We start from the raw sequence: 26,758 nt of genomic DNA, 5'->3' as shown, positions 1-26,758 counted from the left end.
CGAGCCGTCCTGCTGACACCACCAGTCTCCGGTCCCCTCTGCGCCCGACCCGACTGCCACACCACAGCCTCACGCTCTGCCTGGGGCTTTCCTCTTCGTCTGGGAGGTCTGACAGAAAAAAAACCCTTCCAGCCCAAAGGCCGCCCCTTCTCATCGCTCGCTGACAATGATTTCATACCCACAGTGTGTTCAAACTCACTCTTATTCTGCCTTAAACTGAGCACTGCCTCTTGTTGCCTTTTTCCCTTTCCCCCCGCCTGCACTCCCTTTTATGCTTTTAAAGCCAGCAGGACAAGAATTGTTTTTCCTCAAAGGGCTCATATTTCACTGCAGGTAATTCAATCCAATTAATGCTGATGAAGAAATCCTTAATGCCAAGCCATATGCAGCAGCCGTACTCTAATACACTCTGAACTGGTAATTCTTTTTAGACGAAGTCACTGCCTCAAAGCGTATTTCTAGATTACTTATAAATTATGAGTGCAAATGGGGCAACTTTCTGGCATTTTGCAGTCACATAATAACATCTATGCTGTTTAATCAACAGCTGTCTTTTTGCTTCTCTCCATCTGACCAAAGCACCAGATTAGAAGGCTAAGCAGTGTCACAAGATATGAAATAACCAAGTGTTCCTGAATTAAATATCTCCTGGAAAAAAAATAAAAAATTGATTCAAGTAATTAAGGCAGCTCCCCATCTTAAGCAATTAAGGCAGCTCCCCATCCTATTTAACACTTCTTCCTTCACCCTGCTTCACTGCCCAAGGAACAGTGTTGACATTTACCAAACTCGGGATTGAAGTCTGGTTGGCAATTTGAATTCCCTAAAGTTTGAAGGGTTATTTAGTTTTATGATTTAGAGCTGATCCTCTCGCTATCAAAAACACATTTCCAGATTTTCAGAAAGCAGTGAAAGGCAAAGCTGACCCACAGTCAAAGCAGCCTGATTTTCAGCGTTTCAGAATTCAAATCACTTTGAAATTATCAAGCAAACAAACCTGGCCAAAGAGGATAATGGCCAAATAAAAATGTCTACTTTATGCCAATCCTAAATGAAATACGTTCTGGTTCCCTCAGCAAAAATGAGAATACCAAAACAAAAAATCTTGCATTCATGCCACTAAACAGGAAAAAGAACTTTTCTCTTTTATGGAACATTTTGTTCTGAATTTAACAGTCAAACATGTTTTGACTTCTCTGAAACTCCTTCCTCATTTTTTTTTCCCCAACTGAAATGAATTTTTGAATTAAAAAAACAACAGAGAAAGAGACCGAAACTAGTGTCATGAAAAACAGCATTCACCACAGGCCTTTGGCTAAGTTAGAAGCAGTGGGAGGCGGTTGTGAAGGTGACAGAGACCAGAAGAGCTGGCAGGGCTTCAGGGGCAGCCTTCTCCAAGCACAGGAGGGGCCTATACTGATACAGGAGAACAAGTAGCTGTATCAGAAGACCACCTTGGCTAAGCAAGGACCCCATGACTGAGCTCCAATGCCAAAAAGATGATGCATATAGTGGATGAAAGTGAAGCTAAGGTAAAAATGAGGAATATAGAGAAAAATACAGGCCCACAATACAGGGATGGTGTTAGGAAAGCTCAAGTTCAGCTTGAGTTGAAACTAGCAAAGGTTGTCAGGGGCTACAGGAAGAGTTTCTTCTCCTACCTTCACAGTAAAAGAAAAACAAGGAAGATGTGGGCCTGTAGCTGAGTGAGATGAGTAATCTAGACATAGACAAGATTGAGGTGCTTAGTACCTTCTTTGCCTTGCTCTGGACTGAGAAGGTCTACCAGGCCTTTGTGCCCACAGACAAAGTCCAAGGAGGAGAGGAAAGGTTGAGTCAGCAATCTCTTGAGAAATCTTGACCCACAGATGTCCATGGGGCTGATGAGCTGCACGCAAGTATGCAGAAGGACTAGCTGGTGTCAGTGTGAGGCCGTTCTCTGTCGTCTTTGAAGGGTTGTAGAAACCAAGAGAGAGCCTCAATAACTCACCATGCATTAGGCTGTGCCTGCAATACTGTATTTGTCCCCCACGTAGAAGATGACAATAGACGTGTTCAAATCCAGTGGAGGACACCAAGTTGGTCAGGGGATGGAAGTGCATGACCTGTGAAGAAAGGCTGAGGGACCTGGGCTTGCTCAACCAGGAGAAGAGGCAACTTTGGGGCACCTAACAGCAGCCTGCCTGTACTTATGGGGAGGCTACCCAGAAGTTGGAGATGTCTGGTCATTAATTGGAAGAGAGTATATTCTGACTGTATATAAGGAAGAAATTATTTCACTGACTATATTTAAACACCGGCGTGGTTTCCCGGAGATTCTGTAAGGTTTCTCTCCTAGGAGGCTTTCAGTACTGGACTAGACAAAGCCTTGAGCAAAATTTGGTGCTGATTCTGCTTCGTGCATCGGGTTGGACTGCGTGCTTTCCCAAGGTTCCTTGCAACCCAAGTGACTGTACGATTTTACAAAACCAAAACTCAGTAAATCCATCTTAGAGTTTATAAAAGTATATTAACATTAACTGTGTGACTGAAGGCTATGTTTTGAGCCAGGTGGGAGATTCAAAGGCCTCCTTTCCCTGGAACAGAGATGAAGTGCCTAGTTGCACCAGTCAGACTGATGTCAGGGAAAAGGTCTTTTTTCACTCCTTAAAATCAAGGGGCCAGACTAAATCAGCATTTCAGTACTGATTTCGGGAAACACACAAACTCATAATTAGGTTATGTGGCCCATTGTGATCAATATATACATATATGTGAACTAAATATATGTAAGCTATATATTTTTTCCCAAATACAAGGGATGAAAACAACGGGATTAAGGGCTTACATCCGACCAAGTGCCACTGTATTTGCAAAATCAAGGAAGGTGGGACACCTCTCACATATGACAGATATATCTACAGACAAAACCTCACATAGAAACCACAGCCCAGCCGTGGCCCAGTGCGTAGAAACATCAAAGAAAATAATTTCATTTCCTGAGAGGGAGGCATAGGAGCGGGCTGTCCTGCAGATCGAGTCCTGGCACACCTAGTGCCCGTTGCCAAAATGGTGCAGATTTCTGCTGGGGTTTCAGGGCTGGATCATGTGTCTCAGTCACTCTCGACTGGTGCATGGTGCCTGAGGACTCCTGACTATCATTGTAGTTAAAAGAATATGCCCTCTGCCTGCAGATTTAACAGATTTTAAAACTATATACTGCAGTAATAAAAACAAAGCCTACGCACTACTGTTACAAAAGAGATGGCTTTCTTGCTCAGCTAGTCATCCATACAATGGAAGTAACACAGGCTCTCAACACTTCACAAGATGTTTTGCCAGATGTTTCCAGAAGCGTGAGGTGCTCCATGTGAGGAAAAGTCCTCCCTTCTGCCGGTCAGTGCCAACGGGAGAGCAGTGAGACTCTGCTTGCGACAGGCACTGTGGCTCAGCTCAGCCGAGCACTCGACCCAGCCCCTCTATTTTTCCCCTCTATGATTTTCATCAGTTCAACAGAATACAGCTTAACCTGCCTCCATTCTCAGCATTTCCGACTTCATAAAAGTTTAGAAAAAGCAGGTTTAGTCATCTTCAAATGTTCATTGTCAGCTACACTGCCAAATTTATTTAGAAGTAAGAAACACATGTTTTGTCTTCCCTCCTTCCCATTTGATGAAGGTGTCAGAAATACAGCTGTCATTACTGGTCATGGAAAAACTCAAAGCTTACCCCCTGCACACGTACTGGACACACACATCTTAGGTACTTTGACCTTCTTGATCAAAAATTCAGTTGTTTGGCCAGAAAAAAAAAAAAGAAAAATTCCTACATATTGTTTGTTTGGTTTTTTATTTGTTTTAAACAGCTGAAATACAGAAGGGTATATACTCCATGCAAAAGCAGGACAGTAAACCAGTAAGGAAAATGCTGTCGTTTCCCAAATGCCTATTTTGAGCTTTCTCGTTTCCTCTTTGTGTAAATGACCTGCTATCTACCTCCCTCATCTGTACAATCAGTTCCTGAAACCTTTAATCCATTTTTACTTAATTGGTTTGTTTAGATAAGCTCTCCTTGCATACAGGTCAGAGTTCAGTGCATAGGCTTTTGTAAGTAACCCCTTAAAAAACATTAACCCCACCCTTAATCCTACTTGCCTCCCCAGCTGCTGCCCAACACTTCCTTCTACCATACAGCTCACCAAAAATAATGCTCACTCTCTGCACCTTACCTTTTTTATTTTCCTTTTTTTTTTTTTCCCTGTCACTACATCCTTCACTTCTTTGATCAAGTTGCCCTTGCACTGAGCCTGAAAGCTTTCTGGCAGAAGTCATTGTGATCTCTGTTTTCATCTTTTCCACCTTGATACACCTCTGATACTTTTTGCCCTGGTTCTTCTTCCACTGTTTGTAACACTTTTTCCTTTGCCACTCTCTGAAGGTTTTTCCCCTCGCTCCATCCTCTGAGGATGGGTGGCAAAGGCTGCAAATTTTATTCTACTCTTACTGTATTCCCTATCTTCCACAGTATTTTTCTCAAATACAGAAATAACAAACACGTTTATAAAGGCTCTGATGAAGAGAGTTTGTTCCTCCTGTCCAAATTAAAACTCTAGAGTGCATATTTGGCACAAGCTTGCAGAAGTCTAATCCATTATCTCAAAGTGGTCAAAATCAAGCTCTTGATCTGCAGTCTTTTCCAAAATGATTAATTCATTTACTATGGACAACACCATCATTTTTTCCCTGACATTCAGGCTTACACATTTCTGATCTCTGCTCTTCTCTAGGTCACCATATCCAATTTTCATCTAAGTCTTGTACATTTTTCCTTCTTAATGTGTCCAATATGGTATTTACCACTTATCCAATGAAAACAGTCATGGAAACTCTCCTTATCCTGAGGTCTTCACTACTACCACATCTCCTTCTCTAGGTTTTATAAATGTACCTTTGCTCCTGCAATCCATGTTCTGCAGTTACAATCACCTGAAACATTTCCCTGATCACTTCCTATGCCACCACTGAGCAACTCACTTTCCCTCTTGAGTGCCCTCCACTGATTCCTTCCAAGAGTTTTCAGACCAGTGGTGACTATTCATGCTTTCAAGGAAAATAAAGTTTCTTTGCATATTACAAGCACCACCTGTTCTCATTTCAAATCAGGAACTGATACAGCTCCATTTGCTGGGCTTTTAAATGTGCATTTTCATCCTTTCTCCCACATTGTGCTGAATACTGGAGAGATACAACTATCAGGCTCCATGGCCACTTCCAAATCCTCCTCAGAACTCTCTGTTATGGTATTTGAGAAATAACCTGAGAACATTTCGGTTGCCAGCACGCTGAGACAAAGACTGTCACATTCCTCCCTAACACTCTGTAGCCATTCCTGGGTTTGACTGCTGCACCCCAGCTGGGAGTTCCCCGGTGCAACAACCGACTTCTGTTAAATGTTTGAACAAGATTCAATGCAGCACAGTCCTAATCCCTGGTGTGGGTTCCTGGGTGCTATGTTAATATCAATACAATGAGAAGAATACAGTAGTCAGTGGGGGGTTGCCGAGTATGAACCAAGAGCTAGACTGTGACTGGTATTTGTACGCAAACAGAAAATGCGTTTCACATACCTTGCTTTGTGTTTCTTCATTCCCACCTACAAGAATGGCTTCGGTCTGCCAACCTGGCAGCAGTTATTTCCTCTTCTGATGCTCATGTTCATAAATCACATCAGATCACATGTGGTAGGAGGTTAGCCCTGCTTCCAAGCAGACCCAGCACAAGAGCAGCGGCCCAGCCTCGCTGAGGGTGGCAGCGCTGGCACCTTTGCCCCTGTGGGTGTCCCAAGGCAGCCACTCTTTTGGGTGGTCCCTGAGCCACCAGCAGTCCACAGAACATCAAAAAGTAATCTGTGAAGTGACAGCAAAAAAAACCACACGCAGACCCTGACCTTGACAATCCCCATGTGTGAGTGATAAAGTAGAAAATATATGAGGGAGAGAAGACAAAACAAAAATAAATGGACATGGAAAATTTTGCTTTATAGATACGGGCAACTGTAAACAAGTCTGTCTGGTGTAGTGTTTGGAAGTTTCCTAAAAGTTAGGTTGTTCTTTGTTGAGAAAGACTGAAAAATGCTGCTATGTGGAACTACCTGAAAGGACTCTGAACTGTACTTGTACCTGTAAGCCTTTGTTAACCAATGTTTCACAGCACAACAAAGCTAATCACTTGAAGCTTGGTAACAACACGCAAAGGTCTGCCCTTACTCCTGTGGTCAATGAATCTGACCACAACCAGGTCATTTGTTATTACACAGAGCTTGGTTCCACTCCTCCAGAAGTTAATGAGACTTTCCCTTACTGTTTCCAAAGAAAGAAGGGTCAGCTTTTGTAATTGATCTAAATTCCCAGTTATAAAGAGGAAATAACTTCAAACAGATACTGTTTATTTATAATTAATGTATGTAAAATACTATAAATTAACATTGTATGTGGCTTTAAAGTTTGAGCTATGAGATAAACAAAGTGACACAGAAAATTGGCACACTAGGTGTTCTCAAACTCCTGTTTAAATTATCCAAGGAAAAGCAAAGGCAGGTTGTCATTCTGTCCTTTACAGCTGATGGAGCTTTCAAAGGGCAGCACCCATGGTGGGCCTTCGACGTTTAGGATAAAAAGAGTTTGAACCACACGTGTGGCATCTTAGACTATGTTGATATTTTAGCAAGCTATAAATCAGCAACAAAACTTGTGTGCTACATTATTTTATACCTAAGTGCAGACTGAGGAGGAGAAAAAAATTCTCACGTCTGCTATGATTGTGAGGCCAAGATATTATTCAGTCATGCAATTTCATCTCTTTTTTCTTTTTTCCTCTAATGTGCATCTCTTTCAAAAGCGCTGATGACTAAATCAAAACAAATGATCTGAAGCACTCGTAATTCTGACGAGTTTATGAAGGTCACATATCTGATCTGGAGCAGATCAGATCATTGGCATATCCAGCAGGTCACCATGGCCTCCTAAATGTTTGTGAATGATCATTCGGATACCAAGCAACGAGGATTGACTAATTTTGTAAATGTCTGAAAGTTGTTACTAACTCGTCTCTTAGCTCCAGCTGTACAACAGTCAGTCTTCATGGCGAGCCTTTTAAATGGCAAATTTTGGGGCTCGTGCTACTTTCTCCACAGTCAAAAGACTTGGTGTTAAACTACGACAATGAAGACCGTATGAAATCGGATAAACTCATGTTCCAAATGTCTGGCTGCTTTCCATTTTGTTCTCTCACACAGCACTTTCTACTTCATTTTTCCCTCTCAGAAGTCACTTGAAGCAGCACTGGCTCCATAAGATGAGCATGAAGGAGCAGCTTCAGCACAGAAAGGCTTTTGTCAGTCCTCCACAGGCTGGCCAGAACATGCACCGGAGACAGAGGTCAGCTTCGCTGTGGCTGAAGGGACTGCATCTCCCACTTACGGTAGCCAAAAGAGTAAACAGAGAGGCTTTTGTCACCCCAGGCAGCTTCTGCTAGTATGTAAACATCTCATTTTGCTGGTTCCTTCCTTCCCTCGCTAACTCTCAGACTGCAGAAGTCAGCCAGTCTTCAGAGTTCAAATGAACAGCAGAAGCCCCTGCAGTCAGCTAAGTGGATGTTTCAGCCTGTAACAATCTCAGCCCAACACTAATTACTCTTTGGAAAGCCAGAAAACCTTTCTTAGCCGATTCTGTGGAGGATGGCTCTTGGTCAAATACCTCAACAACAACTTGAGCAGAAAAACATGCAGAGACGACTTCCACATTGGTCATGAAGGCAGACAGTACCGCAAGGCTCCGCTCCTGCACGGCTGCGTGTGCTGGTCTGGCTGGGCAGCTGGAGGCTGCAACAGGGAGAGGACTGACGTTTTCCAGCTGACATTTTTTCATCCCAATTTTTCATAGTTCAGAGACAGGCTGAGAGCTGATGATAAGTGTGCTTGAATTTTTAACCAGCACAGGCAGATCCTCAAAGGTGCTGTGCTCTGACGGGTCTTGGGAAGCTCGTTAAAAGGTCAGAATCACCCCCAGAAAGCAGCCGTCAAGGATGCCAAGTTTTACTGGCAATGTGTTTATTTGCTGGAATTGCTAAACCCTCACTTTTAACACCAGTACCCCTTCCAGCCAGGCAGCTCTCTGTCTAAGAGTAGATCAAAATCATGGGACTGGCAGATTTGTTCCCTTATGTCAAAGGATTACAGTAATACCATCAAATAAAGGGCCACATTTTCAAACCTGAATCAGCTGCCTCATAATAACAGAAGCCAATAGCTCTGCTACTGTCACAAAATACATATTAGAACTCCCTGGCCTTAAAAGTTTATCAGTAGCATTTTCAAAGCATGGCTTCTTTAAGTTAAAACGTCTTACATTTTCCCAGGCAACTTCTGTCATTCTCATAATTCACCACGTGCTGCTCCGGGATAGTTTATCTTTCCAGTTTGAGACACTCTGTAGGCTGACTACCTTAAAATAAGCTGTGAGGAAAAAAGCAGGGAATAGGTTTTACAGCTAGAAAATCACATCAGTCAAGACTTGGGAAAGCTGATGCTCAAGACAATATGACACTATGCTCAATATTTTGACTGCAGCATGTAAGTCTGTTTGGAGGTAGGGACAAGACAAGTTTTAGTTATGTAGTCTGCTATGTACAAAATAAAACAACGTTATTGTCCCACCTGCTGTAAGCAAAGGAAGGGAAAGGTTAAGGATAATTAGATAAATCTTAACTTTCATAAGAACTCTTAACTTCTGTATTCTAAAATATATGCCATCATTCAACATAAACTATGGATCAAGTGTAGAATTAAGTTGAAGGGTGTGCTTTATGCCAGAGATACAATTATATACAAATAATGGTCCTTTCCTAGCCTTACGATCAATGAACATTTACAAAAGTGATCCTCCTCTTGTCTCTAGGAATAAATGCTTTGTTCACAGGCGCTATTCCTTTTTGCTGAGGATAAAAAAAGAGTTCTGCTCCCAATATGTTACTATAATAAATGGAGATTTATATGTGAGAAAGCAAATTGAGTCTCATACCTATTTACAGCGTCCAGGCGGGTTTTGAATGTCTCCAGAGTGGGAGACTCCACCACCTCTCTGGGCAGCCTGTTCCAGTGCTCCACTACCCTCAAAGTAAAGAAGTTCCTTCTCATGTTAAGATGGAACTTCCTATGTTCAAGTTTATGCCCATTACCCCTCGTCCTATCACTGGGTGCCACTGAAAAAAGACTGCTCCCATCCCCCTGGCATCCTCCCATTAAGTATTTGTATGTATTAATAAGATCCCCCCTCAATCTTCTTTTCTCTAGACTAAAGAGACCCAAGTCCCTCAGCCTTTCCTCATAAGAAAGGTGCTCCAGTCCCCTAATCATCTTTGTTGCCCTTTGCTGGACCCTCTCCAGCAGTTCCCTGTCTTTCTTGAACTGGGGAGCCCAGAACTGGACACAGTACTCCAGATGCGGTCTCACCAGGGCAGAGTAGAGGGGGAGGATGACCTCCCTCGACCTGCTGGCCACACTCTTCTTGATGCACCCCAGGATGCCATTCGCCTTCTTGGCCGCCAGGGCACATTGCTGGCTCATGGTCATCCTGTTGTCCACCAATTAATTATCTCTGATCTATTCCTGCCAAGAGTGGCAACCAAGAACATTTTCTCTCTTCTAAATTTTTCCATCACTAGTTCTTAATGGGAAATCTCTGACCTGCTCTCCTGGCCGCTTCTTGTAATACAGCACAGTTATTCAAGCTTTTATCTTTTCTAATGAAAACTAGAAATGCATCCTTCTCCAAAACTGCTGTTGAGGCTGCACAAACCAGTCTTCAGAGCAAATGTGTAAGTATTTCTAAGGGATTTTACTTCAGCAATTAATTTTTGGGGAAAATGCTGTGTTAGAGAACATGAACTGAAGGAGTCTGAGCTGTTTGGATGTTAGGTGGGCTGAGACTTGCACCCAGTTGGGATGTGAGGCAATTATGGTTGCCATGGTATGGAAAAGTATGCCATGACAGAATAGTTGCATGGCTTTTTTTTCATAACATATACTTTAACTTCAAATAAAATCGCTTTCATTTGAATGGCAATTTCCATTAGGTTTTTTTTTTTTTTAAAAAAGTATTGTCTGGCAGAGATCTATTTATGGTGGGGACAGATAAAGCAGTACACCTCTGCTGAAAAATCTGCAACGAAGGTATCCTGTGGCACTGGCGGTGCCTTTGACACTGGGGAGGGCTGTGGCAGTTGGTCCAGAGCAGGGCAAAACCGCGGCACACTGCTGTTCTGCCAGCACACACGACAGAAGCAAAGTGAAAAAGGAAACTGCTGCTTAACTACAAACTTCTGAGCAATAAGAAAAAAGTGTAGCATTTTTATCTATCCTTTGCTGACAGTAGTTTTCTCCCAAATAAAAAGAAATAGGTGATATAAGCTTCACATAGTAAAGCAGAGGAATGCAATCTTATGCAGCAAAATAACCTCTCGATGGGTGGCAGAACCACTGATAACAATAACAACCACCTTTTCACTCCCCAGCTTGACCCTTTTCCTGAGAAGATGATTTTATAGATTTCCTTTAGAAAAAAAAAAACCAAACCAAATAAACAGCAATGTCAAAAATAAATGTACATAAATAAAAGAGAATAGCTGCATTCCCTTTGTGTAAACAAATATTTACCTCACCATATGTTTGTGTTTGGTTGGGTCTCTGGATGGCAAGGAAGGGTTTTTTTAATCCCAGGGCCATTTATAGATGTAAACTTCAATCATGTGAGTAGGATTCTCGTCCTGATCAGCTCTGTTTGTACTGCCCAGGCAAGACTTTGCACTGCGATACAGCCGCAGATCACACCCCATTGGGCAGGTAAGGTTTACCCAGAAAGTTTCTCTGCAAAACTTAACTAACCTATGTAGGAAGAAAAGTTTATTTACGTATAGAATTCTGTTAATGATAAAAGGCAAGCTTAAAAAGTAGTATATAAGGACTAAGGGGACACAGGTACTTCTGCAGTACCGAACACCACATTAGACTTGAGGAGATAGGAGACATATAAGACCACATCCAGATTCACTGCCCCAGTGTCATGGTTTGGCCTCAGGCAGCAACAAAGAACCAGGCAGCCGCTCGCACAACTCCCACAGTCGTGGAAAAAAGAAACCGTCAGGGCAAAACTCGAGGGTTAAAAGAATGCAATTTAACAGAACAGCAAAAGGAAAGATGAAAACGCGATTACAGTACCGCCGGGCCCGGACCGGCGCCGCCGCAGCCCACCCCCGACTGCTCTCCTTGCCCCGGCTAGCGCCTCTTATAGCCCGGGCATGGCTCACGTGGGAGGGAATACCCGCCCCCTGCCGGCTCCCGGGGAGATTAACCCCATCCCTGCCGGAACCAGGACACCCCGGTACCCAGCAGATGTAATTGGGTTATCATACAAGGACCAGCAGTTAAATTTAGGTCCAGTCACAGATTAGATGTAGAAAGATTCTGGGGTCAGATTTCACCAAGATTTTAGTTATGGCCCCTTTTGCTAGAATTGGAAATGCTCACCCTTAGTGACACAGGGCCAGTGCCACCACTGTCTCCCTAGTTTTGGCCATGCTGCAAAGGTTTTTGCCCGACACAGAATTCTTTGTTAAACATTGAGGAGATTTCGTTTCCTTTTTTTTTTTTTTTTAAGTGCAAAAATATGGGACTCTCCTCCTTGTTGTAATAATGATAAATCTTGTAAAAAGGTAACATGGTCAAAACCTTCCTTGCTTTACCTCCACTTCCTAGGGCTTTATTTGCCTTCTTTCCTGCTCACTGCTGTGGCTACACAAGAACTGTCCCTGTGGGATGTCCAAGGGCAGCCTGGGTTTGTAGCTAAGCACAGATACCCACCGACCTTTAGGTACCTAAATAATGAAGGCAGTTGCCTGTGATTCCTTATACGGTCAGCTGAGAGAGAGACTTCCAGGACTTGGTTCTTCACTTGGCAGCCTGTAACAAGCCCAGGGTAACTCCACGCCTGATTTCGTTTAAGAAGGATGGAATCAGGCCAGAGCATTTATAAAAATGACAGTAGTAGACTTCAACAGCTGAATAGTTGCACTTGTTTGGAGCCTTACAATATTTGTTTGCTTGTGATTGGAAAAACCCTGCAAATTCACAATTTCCTTTATGAGGAAAAAAACGAAAAAACATTTCACCAAAACATTTAATATTAGCAATACTGAAACATTTAATTTTTCTTGGTTTGTTGAACATAAAAATCTAGACATGCTATAAGAAAATTAGTTTGTTCAAAACACAAAGGACATTAAGTTTTTTGCATTCAAAACCTCACTGAAGATGCCTTACGAAACATTTTCATCTCAACAACTTCACGAGCCATTTCCAAGCAGCTGTATTTCAGTTTTCTTTAGGCATTCTTATCTGACTTCAATGTTAATGGACAGCATTGTCCAGCTGCTCTCCTTTTCCTGGACAACTGCACTGTGGCTCTACTTTTTTGTATTTTGGCTGACATACGGATTTTTTCTGAGGTTGTGAAACCCAAACAGAAGAGAAAAAACTTACTGCCTCATCCTGAGGGGAGAGAATCCTTGACAGAGGAGGGAAGGCTGGAATACTCAGGGGCAGAAGCCTGAGCACATGGTGGGGTGAATGAAGTCCGGCATGTAACGCCTGAGTGGCTTTTGCTGTTTCACAGCTTCTTCTGTTTCACCCCAAGGTCTGGTATGGCACCCTAAGCATTCTTTTCGGTTTATATTCCATATTTTTTACTTTTTGTTATTCTTTTTGTGGCTATTATTTCTTTCCATGGTCTGGGGCACAGCAGAATATTTGTTAGTGTCAAATTTAAATCTCTTGCTGAATACTCTGTGCAGCCTGAGATTTTTAGGGTACAGATAAAAAGCTTTCCAGAGACTTAGAGTTTTTAAAATGAAGACAGGAGCAAAATCTTTGCTGGTCAGCCAAAAATCCAAGGCGGTGTTTCTCTGTCACACTTCCATGTGCTGTGCGGCTTTCACTTTTAATTAATCCAGTCTGTTTGGTTTCTGTCAGAAGACTATAAGCTTCTCTGTTAATTTGCTGATGAATCCCCTACTGAGTTATAATTATAATCTTCATTGTGATCCTTCTTACGATGACAAAGGAGATAGGATTTTGGCATCAGCATAACCTGACATCAGTAGTATTGTAAACTTTGAAATGAGCTCTTCTTTTAAGTATTTTATAAACACCTTCAAAATTACAAAAACATTGTGATGATTAAACAAGCGATTGATAGGTCAGTGTTTACATTAAATTATCCCTATCGCAGTCGCTTCATGGGTGGCATATGAATAGCAGGCAATTACCTTTTTTTTTTTTTAATATATTACAGGTACTGTAGCTGTAGTCCTTACATCCAAGCAAGAATCTGTCAGGAAGAGTGAGCCTTTTCAGTTTTCACCCCCTCAGTGTCTGTGAGCTGCTGAGATCATCTCGAGCAGACTGAAGCTGAAGATGGCTTGAATCCTGCCCCTCTCCCTATGCAGCAGGCATTTCAGGCTAACCAAAGCAAAGCCTAAAATATTAGTTATGAATCGAGTCAGCTTAACTACCTACGAGCATCGGAGTATTTCTGGAGGATCAGAGCCAGTCCCTTTTCCAGTTTCATTAACACCCCCGGGGTGCTGATGATGTTTTTCTTGTGTTAAGAGCTAACTAATTTGGGGCTTGTAGCCTGCCCTAGTACTGATCTTTGATACTGAGACATTTTCCAAGGACACAGTATCGCTCAACCAAACTGACATTTAAAGAGTGCTCTTACAGGAGTAGGGAATGTACTGCCACAAAATAAGATGTCATCCAACAGACTGGAAAGTGAAATTCTGGTATGGGCAGCTGCAGGTTGAAGTTTTCATGTTTGTCACTACCATGTTATGATTACTTACATAATACATAAGTAAAGTAGCCATTGAATCACAGAATTGCTGAGGCTGGAAGGTACCTCCATGGATTGTCCCTGCTCAATGCAGGCTCAACTAGAGCAGGTTGACCAGTACTTTATTCAGAATATCTCCAAGGATGGGGACTCCATAAGCTTTCTTGGCAACTTGTTCCACTGTTTGACCACTCTCACAGTAAAAATCCCAAATTTTTTCTTATATTTAAGTTGGATTTCCTGTCTTTCAATTTGTGCTCATTCACTCTTGTCTTCTCATTACTCATAGGCTCCTTATTTTCTAGCACAGAGAAATGTAGTTCAAGGAACTGTGCCTATCACTACTGTTTCATAGACATAACTTTATTTAAACATAAAATTGCATCTTTAGTCTGAAAAGTAACTACATAGAAGAGGCAGTGCAGATGGCAGATAGATTTGGCTAATTTTCAATACCATTCCTAGTGTTCAACACAGGCTTTTCCAAAGAATCTGCGCTCTTAACTCCTAAATGCATGCTGGCCCCTGAGAACCCAAGCCTTGTAGCCTGCAGCTAACAAACACACTAAAGAGCTCCAGGAGGCAGCTCTGGGCACTGACCTGCTCTGGCTGCACTGACCGACCATTGGCCACGTCCCCAGTTTTGTCTGTGCCAACAGACAACAGGCTCCCAGCCTGGTTTAGGGAGCGGCACAGGCCACAGATCATTTTCACTGGGTATTTTGGATGAGTCCCACAGTCTGGGAGCATAAAAGGGTCTGCAGCATGGATGTGAGCTGTGTGGAGCCAGCTGGCCTCGGGAGAGAAACAGGCCCTCATGCAGATGGAGCTGTGGGACCTCACACTGCTGAGCATTTTGCAACTTAACTGTCTACCTTGTTCTCCTACCAAATACACGCTTAGGACAAGAGAAGCTTTTCTAGTTCCTTTTTCACATGTGACAGGTTTGTAGGTTTTAAATATGCTCAGAAGTGTTGGTGTTGACCTTGTGCCCAGTTACAGCTCTTCAGACTAACTGATACACCCTGTGTGATCTCTCATCATTTCTACCTACTTAACTTCACCATCAAGTCTGAGACTATGCGAATATTTTTGTGTGCTGAAACCTTCTCAGACACACCAGGCTGCTCTGAAGGAGCAGGGATAGCACAGCTCCCTCTAGGTTGGTGCAGCTGCTTGTGGGGGCTGAGATTTGATATCAAAGCTGGAGAATGAACAACATGAGGTCCTGCAGCACGCAGCAACCTCCAAACAGAGACCCCAAGCTCACATGTTGTCCTAACCAACCTGAAACTGAGGTGGGGGACCAGCCTGGGCAGCTAGGTGGCCTTGTCCGCTGGCCAGGCAGGCAGGCTGGTAGGGTGCTGAGAACGTGGGGGGCACATGGAGCTTGGTCTGGTAGAGCTGGGCTGCCTCAGCAGCAAACCAGCCATGAACCACCAGCGAACCAGCAGGTGCTGGAAAGCCTACTCGTCAGGGCTTCTGCTGGCAAGTCCACTCAGATGCAGGCTGATGCCTTTAAACCTTAAGAGATGGCTGGCAACCTGTTAAGTCCCACTGCTGCAGCCAGCAGGAAGGGGAAGAAGCAGGTACCTCTGTTAGTCCTATCCGAGGGCTGAACTGTGCTCACTCACACTTGCTGATCAGTTGGCAAATGGGAAGGGAGACACCTGGTCCCAGCATCTGGGAAAACAAATGACCCTTTCCCACACAACACCAAATCACAAACTTCTGGTTCTCCAAAACTGCCCGACCACAGTGACTTCAACGAGAGATAGAGAACTGTATTGCTTTGCTGCAAGGAACAATTTTCACAGGGTACAAATCCCTTGAATCAAGGGAGACAAAGCAAAACATGATGATTTATGGTGTTTTGCACAATAATATAGGTGGGTCTTCCTGCCTCTAAACAAAACATAAAACAATTTAGTACTTTAGTACTAAATACAAAACAATTTAGTACAATAATTCTTATGCACAACCAGGGTGCTTCTCTGTTTGGAAATGTGCAACCGCAGCGAACCAGAAGCCCTAGCTCAGACATCAGAGGGGATCTGGGACAGTGCCTCTGCACTGCTCTTTTAGGAGAGGAGAAAAGAGAAGATGAAAACAATGAAAGGTTTATTTTGACATCTTCAGTGATATTTTAAATTTTAAGTGTTTTCATTTTAACTCATTAAGCTTACTGACAACTGAAAACCCACCAAATTCTTATATTTAACCTTTTTTGGTTGCTGGTGAATTAAAACCCAATATTAAGAAATCAGTTATTCAACATAAATTGCAGTCACAGCAAACTGTTTGCATTACAGTAGATACAACCGGGCTCACTTTGCTGTTACCATGGGCAGCAAAACATCAGGGGCAAAATCTTTAGTGGCTCTTTATTGTGTGAGTGACTTGAGCTTGTGAGAAACCTACCTCTTCTGGTTTGCCTAAGGCATCAAAATACCCCAGAGCCAGCATCCAGTACAACCAGAATGTAATTACACCATGGAAGCACACTATCTAGCACTCATATTAACAGTCAGAGCCTGAAAACAAGTATTGCTCTCAATTTTCCTGGAAAGCACAAGCAAGAATATTAGTTTACTTAATTTCATTGTGGAAAATGTAGACAAAGTGCAGAAAAGGTAGACACTTCTCTAAAGGCTTAGATGCATTCTTATCAGAGTCATAGATTCTGTAAAAATGAGTTTTCATACTATTCTTACTTTTGATCTTGCTAAGAGTGTGAAGAAAGTCAGGCTCTAACCACTCCAGGGATTTGGGTAAAACCAGTGGCATGCAGGTGAAATGTAGTAATAACCTAACAGATTTTAGTTGGAAATTATAAATTGCGGTCAGACTTTAATGTAATGCCACTCCTTCTCTTATAACCTTTCTTACCTATTTCCAAAAATTTCCAACGTGCTTTTTCAGATAAGAGCATTTAGTAATTCCCCAGAACTAGTGGCAAGGAACTACACCTATGTGTCACCAGGGGGAGCTTGCATGCCAAAAATCCCATTGACTTTTTTTAATAACTCCGCTATCTTGGGCATGGCAAGGAGACTGAAAGCTGAATTTATGTAATTTCTCCTCATTCCTGAAAGAAAAGGAAAAACCTGCTGCCTCCCTTTGCCTTTGGGGGGTACAGCCAGCCTGTGGGTATGCCATTACTCTGGGATGCAGGCAGCTGCTCGCTCTGCTGCCCCAGTCGTTCGGCCCCTCTCTTTTGCAGGGTTCTCACTGCCTCCAGCTCCTCTCCTCACCTTTCCTGGGTGTAATGTCTCTCTTTCCAGGGTTTATCAGATGCTTGTTTACACATACTTCTCGCTTTGTGTGCAACATATGCAGTAAAGGTGCACCCTGAGCTGAGAGAATCACAGCAAACATTTTAGGCTTCTTTTTCTGCTTCTGAGTGGTCATAAGATCCCTCAATTCTTATAAATGTATTCCTAAAATTAGTTACTCTGTAGAACACTCAGAGCCTGCTGATAATCTCTGGCTATAAAAGACTCATGGGATTACATTGGTTCACAGGTTGGGTGAGCACTGAAAAACCTGAAAAATTCTCCCACTGTTTCAAGAAAAATTAGCAGCTACACCAGATGAGAACTTTTTAAACAACATCCTTCTGGCCCGTGCAGCTCACAGGAAAATGAATCCCTTTTCAGATCCATATGTTTGCTGCAGTATTTCCTGTGTTTTTCTGGTCACATTCACACACATAATTCATGCGAGTGTTCAGTCCTAGCTGTGGGCCTGAAAGGATGTGGTTGAAATCTTCAGGCTGCTCATGTTCTTGTCTCCATGCCAAAGCTCTGGTGGATGGTTTTGGGAACTCCGTGTTCCTGCTAAACTGGGCAATGTCGCATCCCAAGGGGTGAGGGAAGGGAGAAATTACGGAGGGGAGGAGAACCACACGGCCTTCTTTAGAAAATTTTTGCTTTTCAATAAATTCAGACTAACAGGCCTCCACTTCAAAAGGAAAAAAAAAATCATAAAAACCCCATACAACACCCCCACCACGAGAAACCCACCACAGATGGTCCCTAAGAATCAGAAGCAATGTTTCCCTTAGCCTGACCGCAAATGTCAGGACCACATTGTTCAGAGACAGAGACATCACAAAGCTGATGTACTGCTTGGACATTTACTCGGGTCAGAAGGAAACGTGATGGTGGAAAGTGAAATAACTAATGGGAAGCTACTGCCCCTGAAGAGCATCTTGTGGGCAGGAGCTGCTCTCGAGGAGATTGTCGCATTTCTCAAACCTTCCAGCCCCGATCCCAGAAGTGGGTGCAGGTGGTGGGAGATGTGCTGAGGGGCTGCGAGCCTGCGCCTACTTACAAGTGCTCATAAAGAACAGCACAGCTGATGGAGTTTCAGCTGGAAGGGGGTGGGATGATTTCACTGTACCAGTCACTGCTCAATGCACGGTGGTGCCATTCATGCTATACAAATCCACTATGAACTTTGGGCTTGCCCATAGCTTGTTGTGCTGTTTTTTGATAGCTCTGACTTTTGGAGGTGGAGATTTTTAAAAATTGAATCTGACTTTGTGGAGAGGAGACATTAATAGACACAGAGGAACTGTAGAAATACGTAGTTAGATACAAATGCAGAGAAGGCTTTTCTTTTAAGGGTAAATGTAATGAGACATGAGCTCGCATAGTATGGAGGCTTTTTAGAAAAATACTTCTTAGAGAAGTACCTGTGTATTTATACCCTGTACCTACCTCTGTCTCCAGAAGACCCCAATATAAAAGGAGTGAGCTCCCCCACCGTCTCCCAGGCGGGGCTGTAGGACGAGCATGCTCTCCCCAGTGGGGCTGATCCGTGGCAGGAGGGGTGAGGACCTGACAAATACACTTACCCCCGCTGTACGCATGATCCTGCAGCTCCTGCCCAGGAGCCCAGGAGATGCCAAACACTGAACGGGAGCAGGATGTAATCTAGGTCTTCATTCGGTCATCTTGCTTGGGATCATATTCAGGATTTTAAATGCTTGAGATGAAACAAAGGGGTAATTATTATTTATTACAACAGGGCTCACTGGAGCCAGTGTCTGCCATGTGGCTTGGTTGTTAACCTCCAGCATAGAACATACAGCTAAAGCCAGGAAATAAAATTTAAAACCTTGCCAAATTACTGGCTTCATGAGAACCTTGCATCTTCTCCTACAAAAATATTATCTTTTCTTCAAAAGCTGTTTCAGTTCAGAGCACAACACTGCCAAAATCTTTGGAATTTCGCTATAAATATGTCTTATGATATAAAGTAACCAGAACAACACATGTTACCCTTCCTGGGTTTTCTACTTCGTATTTTAAAATAGGTACTAAGTCTCCCACATTCTCTTTCTGTAATATTTCATGGTGTTATCTCTTAAAAGGTTGACTTTTTAATGTCATCTATTACTGCTTAGAAGCAATTAATAATATGATGTTTACACTACTCTATATTTAGTACAACAATGCTTAATAACACTATTTTCAAGTCATAAATGCTGTTTCATGGACATTTGTAAGATTACCCTTCTATCATAAAAATAAAGTCATACCCTTAAAAAGAGGCCAGTTTAGTATTCATTGCATGAAGATTAGAAAGAGACATCAGATATGTGGCCTTCATGCTGTACCGTATGACGTCAGTGGAAATACTCCCCTAGACCTTGGTCCATGTTGGATCAGGCCCTTCAGTCGCACGTGGTAATTTAGGGACCCATATTAGTGCTCGGCTCAATCTTTTCTTTTTCATACACCAGGTAATAGTGGCAGATGACGAGTTATAACACAAACATCCCAGTTTTGCTGTAGAGCAGATGTCAAGCTTAATCTCCACTGAACACCTCGGTCTCTCTAAAGGTACTGTGGCATTTATTGCAGCCGAGGCCAGAGCCATTTTGAAGCAGAAGCCGCCAGCTGTGTGAAATGAAACGTATTCAAAGCTGCCAACACTAAGAAATTAAATACAGACTGTGGTGGCGTCTGCCAACTTTTTCGGCAGTAGCAGAACGGTGGCAGCCAACTGAACTTGAGATGGCAGCAATCTAATGTATCCCATTCACCAACTCAGTGATTCACTAATTAATTTAGCCCAATATTTTTTTCAAATTGTATCTATTGTCTTCATACTACGGTACAAGTGTGACGAAGGAGAGAGAAGGGTAGAGAGAGCGAGAAAAGGAGATCAAGCACTGGAAGGTAGCATCTTGGAAAAGAACAGTACCATAGCCAGGAAGCTTGTTCAAGGCCATACCACATCAAGAGGTGTGTTGCATCAAGGAGCAGTCTGATTAAGACATGGGTAAGAACAGTATATAAATGAAGAGAAGAACTAGTTTTGAAACCAAAGCTGCACCTTTCTTTAGTGACCTGGTCAGGCAAAAGGAAAAAAAACCAACCTAATGGTACAAGACTGCAGCCTGAATTTTTTTATCCCAGTGCTTCAGGGGGTCCGGGCAGTTGTGGGACTTCCACCCATGAAACTAAATGCACTGATGGAGCTTTGTCATGTCACAACACATGAACAAACAAGAGCAGTGCACACCAATAATGAGGCATAGCTTTGCTTTCTGTTACCCAAGAAACAACATATTGAGACAGACCTTGTACCTAAAAGGAATGGATTGAAGAATGGGTGTCACCAGGCTAAAGAAAAGATGCTGCTCCAGGAACACTGCAGCTCTGCTCAGGGATTAGAATAGGACTCAGGCCTGACGCTGGGGATTGCTGCAGCCACTGGATGGTGCCTGCTTTCGTGGAGCAGTCCTACCCATCCGCACAGTGTTTATCGCAGCCCTTTAGCCCACTGGAGAAGCAAAGGGGTCTGAAATACACACTCAGGACTGAGGATAATTGGAAACTATCTCTTTCTCTTGTTCTGGCCTCATGCTCATGTGCAGCACGCTCACATTAAGAAAAAAAGGATCATCATGGGAAAGATTGGGAAAATGTAATACCCTGTGACAAAGAGACTTACCCACATAAGAAAAGCCTGACTGAGCAGCAGCTCAATCTGTGGATTTTCACAAACTTGGGCTTGGTGTTCAGAAAGCTGTGTAAGATGTATTCTATTGTGGCTAATATTAATTTCCTAAGAGTTAAATTTAAGCCAGTGTATGAAGCAGAAATCATGCAAAGACGCAGTATTTTTCTTTCTAGTATAATACAATATTTCTTGTTCTTACAACATATGTGTTTAACTAGAGCTAGAAGCTCTTCACAGAGTTTGCCATATAAGAGGGCAGCCTGTAAAATTACACGAGTTTCTGTAGTCACTGCTTAAGATTTACAAACTTCACTCCTCTGCCACTGTAAAAATCTGTAAATTTAGCCTGAGATTTTTGTTCCATGATGATTCTCATGGGGTCCAAACTCAGTGCTTACCACACTAACAATAATCCTCTGTGTCTCCAGACTCTATCCGTGTTCCTTGTTAACCTTCAGTCACAAAGTAATGAGATGCATCAGACATCATCAAGCTGGCCTAAGGGGTTACGAATTTGGATGAGGGCCACATACTGCACTAATTGCTTCTAATAAATTACATATTTCAGGAGGGACATCATGATTTTAATCATTTATTCTGCATGTTGTTTCCTTTGGAGAGAAGAACAAGCAGGCGCTAAACAAGCCGAGCATCTGAAATTCATGGCAGAAGCTAGAAAGAGCTCATTTAATATCAACCATCATTGTAAATACTAGAATTATGCATGTATCAAATCCCTGGGTCTGAACACTTTGGGAACAGCCTGTGAGTCCTGGTTGTTTTAATGAGTCAAACCAAAACGATGTCTTTGAATGTTCCTTAGATTTATAACAACTCAGATTTAATCCCATTTCAAATGTTGTAGCTGGGGCCTAGCTCAAGAAAAAAGCCTTTGTTTCTATGCAAAGAAAAGTACATTAAGAGGGGAATTTAAAGGATGTATTTCCCCAAAGTCTGAGAGTCAAATGTACCTTTCACCTCTGTGGGGAAAGACTTTAATTATGATTTGATGGCAGCTGATCGCAAAGGTGGTCCAGTGAACACAGAAAGCAGCAAGAACTTTCTTTAAAGCCCCCTGAAATCAGTAGGCTCTTGATGCTGAACTAAATAGTCCCCTGCAGGGTGCACTAGGATGAGTGAAGGTTTCTGATTTCCCTGACCTCTAGCACACCCACACAAGTAGGTTCACTGTTAACGAAATCCTTCAACCACTTGGGAATGTGCACTTCCTTCACAGGGGGAGACCTTGATGGTATTTAAATAGCTGCTAGTATTAATAGCGATAGCTGGTAGATGATGTGGAGACTTTGGAGCTCTAGGGAGCAATGCAGGTTTGGGAACAGCTCAGGCTGTCTTCTGTTTGTCTTCGTAAACTTTGCTTCCTATCACTGCGGGCTGTGTTTCCTTTCAAGGATGAGCTGAGACACCAAACAAAATGTGACTATGTAGGTAAAGGAAACCTGCCTGGGCACAAAGTATGCCTTGTGATGGAAAGCTGCAATTGTAGCTCTGAGACCCAAAAGCACTCTTTTGATTTTAAAGTGGTAAAAGCCACCAAGGAAGCACCGTTACCTGGGATAAGTCCAATCTGCGTCTGCCTTGGCCATCTAAGCTGCCTTCCACTTGGTGGCTCTCTACCTGGGAGGGTTATCGTCCCATTTTAGACTTCTCTGGCAAGTGTGAGGGGAAAAGGGTAAGAATCTGGCAAGACTTCCAGTGGCTCCGCTAACTCACTGACCAGAATAATGAAGATATCTCTAAAGATGCTATCTGGGGATGGGTGCATAGGTGGGTGGATGGATGGATGGATGGATATTTGTGCTAAAACAGTTGGGCACCTCACTTTGATACAGAGAAAAAGGACTAAAGATTTCTTCTTGGTTTTGTCATACAGAACGAGAAGCAGATCAGTAAATAGGAGAAACAGGCTTATGCTATGAGAATTGACTGGAAAAGATTGCCCTAAGTAAAACTGCCGACTCTTCAAATTGAGAAACCTTCCTCTGGTTGTTTTTATGATGTTTTTCATAGGGAGGGTCAAGCCAACCTCCACACAAGAAGAGCTTAAAATGAAATGATGGAGAAACGATGGAGATTCAAGATTAGCGTATTAGAGCATTGGAATTTATAGAAGGATGAGAGAATCTGAAGTTCAGACATAAAAGCTCAAGAGTAACAGATGAAAAAGTGATACAAACTGGGGGAATAAAGGTGATGAATACTCAGTTAAGAGTGCTACTATATCTGGAAAAAGACGTGACAAGAGGTAAATTGTAACATACTGAAAATATGATGAATTAATTTGGCACAATCTTCAGATACTGACTTTTGCCAACATTGCATGCTACATAAGAGAAAGGAATTAGCAAGCACTAGAGTAGCAGGGTTAGAAAAAGAAATACTTTTGAAAGCAAAATGGAAAACCTCTTCAACATCCATTAGGTTTAGTAATATAATACTAACAAGACCACTGCACTGAGCTGTTATCTGGTTTGCTGTCTGATTCGCTCTCCAGATTACAACTTAAATCAATAGCTCTCACATTGATTTTTCCAGCGTGCTGTATTCCAGTAAAAAGAACAATGCTCTGAGATGAGTCAGCTATTTTCTCTGTCTGTAGGGACTCTGGTGCATTTTTGGTTAGGAAAATAAAAGCAGGAGCCAAAGTACACACAAATATATAGCAATAAGAACCTGCCTGTTGCACCATAACATGACACTGGCTCTGCAGGGATTTGCTACAGCTTGCTGCAGCAACTACAGGCTTGTCTCAAGCTAGAGCAAGCCTTCTGAGGATGGAACCAAAATTTTTGGGGGCAATCTTAGATAATACCATTGTCTTTCAGTTCCAGTGACTGCTATGGCAGAGGGGAAAAATATGCCCACATTTAACCAAGAAGATGATCTCCATATATTTACTGTGACATGTAGAATCCCGGCAGTATTGCATTTTCACTTATTTCATACATTTTCAAGTATTTGCATATTCCATGTAACATTTTCTATAGTCCTGGTACTGTAACTAGTCATCCCTATTGTCTGATGTTGCTTCTGCTCCTTTTAACCATGTTAACAGTTTCCTATTTTGTTTATAATCACAACATGCATGTTCATTTGCTCTTGCTTTATCTCTCTTGCTTAGCCATGAATTCATGAAACCAACAACCTTCCCCTCACACAGTTTTGCAATTATTTCCAGGAACTTGCGAGAAATGCAGCAAAAGTGTTTGCAGTTCAAAGGAGAAACAATAATCTCAAGAGCTAATTGGAGATTTGGAGTCAGGCTGAAGCCTGACTCTCCCCACGCATTCTCTGGACCACCTCTCTGGTGCAGGCATAGGGCAAAGCTGGTGCCATGGCCCCTCATCTCCCCCACAGCTCCCTACACATAGCTGCTGTCTCGGCTTCCAGGCTCCAGAACTTTGAGTTGACAGCAGCTAAAAGCCACTAAAATGCCAGAGAAACGTAACAAATTAAAATGTTTGTCACTCTTTTCCACTATGTGTTCTGTTTTATGGAGATGTACTATCTCCATCTTTGAATGTAAGGTACTGGCTTACAGTCTATCCCAACCTTCCATTAATAACAGCCCCAGAGGATATGGAGCAGCCAAAGGGGGTGTAAAGGAGGGAGGCTCAGCATCCAGAATCTCATTCTTTACTGTATATTGAAGACCATATTGTGAACCTACTGAGGGAGAAACAGCCCACAGGAAATAAACATATGCAAAGGTCTGGGAATAGTCTGTAGTTATGAAGCCTGTTATTCTGAAAATACCGCTTAATATTGCTATCTTCAACTGCTATAAAACTAGAATCAGTACAAACCCCCTGTATTTCTCAGTAATGCTTTCATAGTACTCTGTATTTCACATTGCTACATATTTGCCTCCTAATTCCTTAGTCTAAACAAAATAACATTCATGGTTTCAAATTAATGAAGAGGAAGGAATAATGAATATTCTAATTCAAGTCATTTTTAAATAAAAAGGGTAGAATTTATGGCAGTTACAGTATGGTAAATCTGGAGCAATCCAGCCTGTTTACAGCGTTATCAACTTCCAAGTGTCCACCTGTGTGTCTGGGAATACCGTGTAGTGTAGGGTGTTAAGGTATTGAGGAGACCTATCTTGTCCTTTGCTTTGTTCTCTTTACAACATATTTCAGGTTAGTTGTGAGCTACCTTGAGTCACATATTTTCCTGCTTTCCAACTGTTCCCTGGGAATTAGGTTGATGTAGAAGCAAACTACGCCAGGTACTTCCCCAGGTCTCAGCAGGGTGTTAAAGGTAACCCTGAGCAGGCTGCAGTCCTTGAGAGGAGATGTAAGGACCTCTTTCACAGAGGACTTCATTTGCACAGTATTTAGTTTAGGCTTGTACAGCAAAATAATACAGCAGTGAGATCAATAGGTATCATTGCTACCCATGCAAAACTTCTTCCTTCCACAAATTATTATAATCGACTATAAGAAGATTATTTCTAATATCCAGTACACAAACTTTAGCTCATTTTGACAAAGAGATAGCAAGTCTTGTATGGCACCTGCGTGATGCTTTACCTGTTGCTAAGACGAGTGCTAGAGAACTGAAGCTACAGCATGGGATACATAGAATTAGCTGATATGGTAAATCACCTAATGATAATGGCAGTGTTTCACACAACAAATCAGATCATAGAATCATAGAATGATTTAAGTTGGAAAGCATCTTAAAGATCATCTAGTTCCAACCCGCCTGCCATGGGCAGGGACACTTCCCACTAGACCAGGTTGCTCAAAGCCCCATCCAGCCTGGCCTTGAACACCTCCAGGGATGGGACAGCCACAACTTCCCTGGGCAACCTGTTCCAGTGCCTCACACCCTCATAGTAAAGAATTTCTTCCTAATATCTAATTTAAACATTTCAGTTTAAAACTGTTACCCCTCGTCCCATTGCTACAGTACCTGATAAAGAGTCCCTCCCCAGCTCTCCTGTAGGCCCCCTTTAGGTACTGGGAGGCCACTATAAGGTGTCCCCAGAGCCTTCTCCTCTCCAGGCTGAACAATCCCAACTATCTCAGTCTGTCCTCACAGCAGAGGTGCTCCAGCCCCCTGATCATCTTTGTTGCCCTCCTCTGGCCCTGCTCCAACAGGGCCTTTTTTGACTTATTTATCAGATACCTTCCCTTTTTAGATATCCTACATTTTATGCCAGGTAATAAATTGTGTTACACAGAAGGAACGGAAATTGAGGATATTCATTGTCTATCAAGAGACACCCAGCAGGATAGCCCTTGGTCTGGAGTCCGAAAATAATCCTGTACTGACAAGCATCAGTCTGAGGTGCTAGTGAACCACGATAGATTTTGCTTCACTGCAAGCACCGTCAAGTCAAATTCTGCTCAGAGTGATTTGAGAAACAAGGCCTAGCTGTAGTGCTGAGGGACATGGTTTAGTGGTGACTTGGTAGTGTTAGGTTAAAGGTTGGACTTGATGATCTTAAAGGTCTCTTCCAACCAAAACAATTCTATGATTCTGTAATCCCTGCTACCTGCTGCTTTTATGTTCATTTCTGAAAAGCATGTGAGCCCTTTAAACATTTACCAAGATGTCTTATTTCCCCTTGTTTACACAAGAAAGGCTTCACACTTGCTATGATCAGATACGCAGCCCACAATTTTGGCTATTTTCCTTTCCCCAGCTGCCTGGAAAGGGAGGCAGTATGTACAGGAGTGGTTTTAAGAAGAAACAGAGAGCTGTACAGGGCCAGCACTGCTAAAACCTATATATTCAAGGACTTCTCTTCAATGTTTGAGATGGAATTATCTGTTATCCCAAATTCATAAAAGTATCAAGGCTTTGCAAAAAAAAAAAAAA

At 42.5% G+C, this 26,758-nt stretch overlaps 1 protein-coding gene across 1 annotated transcript in view; it reads right to left on the bottom strand.

Moving 5' to 3' along the window:
* Nucleotides 1-26,758, bottom strand: part of PPP1R1C (protein phosphatase 1, regulatory (inhibitor) subunit 1C) — a 55,932-nt gene that overhangs the window by 4,335 nt on the left and 24,839 nt on the right. The window lies entirely within an intron of this gene.

The sequence above is a fragment of the Charadrius vociferus genome, unplaced genomic scaffold, assembly GCF_000708025.1.
Source record: "Charadrius vociferus isolate BGI_N301 unplaced genomic scaffold, ASM70802v2 scaffold315, whole genome shotgun sequence".
NCBI lineage: Eukaryota > Metazoa > Chordata > Aves > Charadriiformes > Charadriidae > Charadrius > Charadrius vociferus.
The sequence above is the reverse complement of the archived record's forward strand: the minus strand, read 5'-3'. Positions and strand labels throughout refer to the sequence as shown.